General features: G+C 43.9%; 1 non-coding gene across 1 annotated transcript; it reads left to right on the forward strand.

Moving 5' to 3' along the window:
* Positions 1-164, forward strand: LOC132590318 (U1 spliceosomal RNA). Its single transcript, XR_009556667.1, has one exon. It is a non-coding gene; the product is annotated as a U1 spliceosomal RNA (small nuclear RNA).
* The last annotated feature ends 3,744 nt before the right edge of the window (positions 165-3,908 follow it).

The following is a 3,908-nucleotide window of genomic DNA, read 5'->3' on the forward strand; positions in this document are numbered from 1 at the left end:
ATACTTACCTGGCAGGGGAGACACCTTGATCATGAAGGAGGTTTTCCCAGGGTGAGGCTCATCCATTGCACTTCGGGTGTGCTGACCCCTGCGATTTCCCCAAATGCGGGAAACTCGACTGCATAATTTGTGGTAGTGGGGGACTGCGTGCGCGCTTTCCCCTGATTTTTTGTTGCGAAAAACAGACTATTTCTTGTTCTACTGGTTGCTTTTCTTTTACTCTGGTTTTGTTTTGTTGTCTTTTTCATTCTCATAAACCTGTCATTCTGTGGCTTTTCAGCTCTTTTTTGTTTTAGGGCTGTAAAAGCCTTGTTCTTCTGTTCCAACCGGGAAAAGGCATCTCTGTGACTCTGCTGCCTTAGAATCATAGATTTTGACGGGAACTCCAGGGTCATCTAGTCGAACCCCCCTGCACAATGCAGGAAATTCACAAATACCTCCCTAACACACACGCGCACATGCATACATCCCCAGTGACCCCTGCTCCATGCCCAGAAGATGGGCATGATCCCTTTGCCTATCTGGTCTGGAGAAAATTTTCTGACCAACCCCAAACTATCAGCTTTTCCTTGGGTGCATAAGAACAACTAAGCACTGATGCAACCCTTCCTGCCCTCCTTCATGTTGCCTGCCTAATTCACAGAATTAGCATTGCTGTCAGATGGCCATCTAGCCTCTGTTTAAAAACCTCCAAGGAAGGAGAGCCCACCACCTCCTGAGGAAGCTTGTTCCACAGAGGAATTGCTCTGTCAGGAAGTTCTTCCTAATGTTGAGCCAATACTTTTAAAATTTATTTCCATTTGTTGGTTCTGGTCCAACAAATGGGGTAACAGAAAGCACCTCCATACCATCCTGTATATGACAGCCCTTCAAGTACTTGAAGATGCTGATCATATTACCTCTCATTCGTCCCCTCTCCAGGCTAAACATTTCCAGCTCCTTTTCTCATGGGACTTGGTCTCCAGACCTCTCAATATCTTCATTGCCCTCCTATGACACGTTTCATATTGTCTGTATTCTTCTTAAATTGTGATGCCCAAAACTGAACATAATACTCTGTGAGATCTAACCAGAGCAGAGTAAAGCAATACCATCACTTCACATGATCTGAACACTATACTTCTGTTGATACAGTGCAAAATTGATTTTGGCTTTTTAGCTTATTAATTACACTGCTGATTCATGTTCAGTGAATTGTCCACTGAGACTCCTAGATCCTTTCATGCTGATTCATGTTCAGTGAATTGTCCACTGAGACTCCTAGATCCTCACATTCTGTAATTCTGTATTGGATTTCCCCCCCTACCTAAATGCAGAACTTTAAATTTATCCCCATTAAAATTTGTTTTGTTTTAGCCCAGATTTCCAGCTTATCATGATCATCTTGTATTCTTTCTCTATCTTCTACTCTGTATTCGCAACCCCTCCCAATTTAGTATCATCTGAAATTTAATAAGCATTCCCTCTCTTCCTTCATCCAAATGATTATAAAGATATTGAACAAAACAGGTCCCAGCACAGATCCTTGGGGCACTCTACTCATCACACCTCTCCAAAAGGATGAGTACCGCTCAGTTCCGGGCTATGTCGCCTTGATCTCAGCAGGGTCCGCAGGTCCTCCTGCCTGCGGCCCCTCTAACAGGCGGGTGGAGGAGTGCCACAGATGTGATACCCCCAGAGGCCCTGAAGGAGTCTTCTTTCAGCATGGGGCTTTTACAGCAAGACAGGGGCGCAACAGCAGTTGTTCCTGTTCTCTCTGTATGCCCCAAAGCTCCCCCCATCGTGATCGCCATTACAGCAGCAAGAGGTGAACACCCAATCGCTTGCTTCTCTTCTCGTCAATAAGCTTTTGATCTATCGCTTCTCTACCTCAAGCATGACAATTCTACATAGCAAGTAAGTGTGTTTTCAATGCCAATGGCTAATGGGTTGTTTTACATTTCAATAAACGGGTAGTTCAAAGGAAGGGAAAGAGGTCGATACCTCCAATTTCCCTGTGAATGAGGCCTCGAAAAGCTAAAGAACATCTTTAAGTACTGGAAATAATTTGAATTAACCTGAATCGACCCGGATTATAATTGGATATTTGTTAAAGAGACTATTATTTGGCTGCAATATGGTCTGAACAAAATGAGATACTTGTTAGAAGGATTTCTCCTTGTCATCTGATTGAAATTCATACGCTAACACTCAAAACTCCAGTTGGAGGAGATTGGAAAGGATGGACTATCTGGGACTCTGAGCTACTTTTCAACTTGGATTAATGGACTGAGTTTGCTGACAGAGAAAAATGGCTTTGCTAAGTGAAATCTTCCACAAAAAAGATATTTTAAGCAGTTTGAATTCTCTGAAGCAGAATCTTGGTTTATTGACAGAGTTGGTTAAGAAACAAATGGGAGCTTTTGTGCTGAAAGCTAGCGAAATCTCAAATCTGTTAAGCCAGGGATTGTATTTAGATTTGCCTTTAAAAACTGGAGGAGAGGGAGGGTTAAGCAGGGAAATAACATTAGAGACAAGGTTGTCATAGGAGGAGATAACTTCCGTGGGGTTCATAGAAGACATAAGGGAGAGGCGTAAATTCTCAAGTGCTTGCTCGTTGATTATTAGCTGGGTTCTGACAGCAAGGTTGCATGACCAAATAAGTCTAGGGAGAGACCCAGCGGATGTGTCTGCCCTTACACAGGCTGGGTTAACATCAGGAGGTGATGGATTGTCAAATATAAAAACCAGGGGAAAATGGTCACTCTCAGAGCGATTGTCAATATAAAAATGCACTAAATAATCTTTGAAAGATGGGGGGATTAAAATATAATCTAAAACGCTGCAGCCTCTGATTGATGCAAAGGTGACTTCCCCTGGGAAATCCCTGTCAGAGGAGCCATTTAACACTAGTTTGTCAAATTGGATGCAATACTTAGCAAATAGAATGCCCGCCTGATTGATGCGAGCATCTTTAGAAATCCTGCCAGACCTAAAAAAGCAAGGGAAGGAACCATTGGGGTCTAAGTTCAAAACAGCCAAGAGGTCCCGGTCGTCCTTACCAATTCTAGCATTGAAGTCTCCAAGCAAAATAATATCTGTCATAGGAAAGAGGTGCTCAAGTTGTTCGAGATATGTGGTCATACGATCCCAAAGGGAACATAGCAAAGCTTTGTCAGGGGAGGGGGGAAGGTAGACGTTAACAACAATAAACACAAAGCTATGACAGCTAAAGCGAAAAGCATGGGCAAGAGGGTTGCAAGCAGGTAGTTCCTGCACTTTAAATTTGGATTGCTGGGAGACTAGTAAAGACAAGCCTGCTTGGAAACGACCACGTGAATTACTTTTAAACCCAGGTAAGGAGTATGCTAGAAAACCCTCAAGGCAAGGCAAAAGAGTCTGTCCAGGTTTCCTGGAGGAAGATGATCTCAAATTGTTTGAGGTAGGAACAAAAATCAAAGTCCTCTTTCTTACTACCCCAGCCAGCTATATTCCAGGATAACAGTTTCACTGGTGAGGGCTGGGGCATTGATAGACATCAATCAGCTGATCAAGCGAGTTGTTCAAATCAAAGTTGATGCAGCCATTGTTGAAACTGGAACCAGGAGGTGCTTCAGGAGGAGGGTGTATAGGATTGACCACACTGGGCTGCAAGGGGCTGGCCGTCCCAGGGTCCAGGAGAGGGTGAATCTCTGCTTCCACCTCGATCAGGCGCTTAGGGGGTCCAGCTGAACTTTGGGTAAACTTGGGACATGTAGGCATAGTAGTAGAGACTTGCAGGAGGGGAGGAGTCAAACACATCTCATTCTTATTTTGGTAGGACAATAAGCAGGATTTCAATTCTTCTAACCTGGCTGTAATTAGTTGTTGCTCAGTAGTAGACAGATTTTTGTAAGCAACCAGGAGGTCACCCTCCAAGTCAGGCTGGC

Source organism: Heteronotia binoei, chromosome 21 (assembly GCF_032191835.1).
Source record: "Heteronotia binoei isolate CCM8104 ecotype False Entrance Well chromosome 21, APGP_CSIRO_Hbin_v1, whole genome shotgun sequence".
In the NCBI taxonomy this organism is placed as follows: Eukaryota; Metazoa; Chordata; class Lepidosauria; order Squamata; family Gekkonidae; genus Heteronotia; species Heteronotia binoei.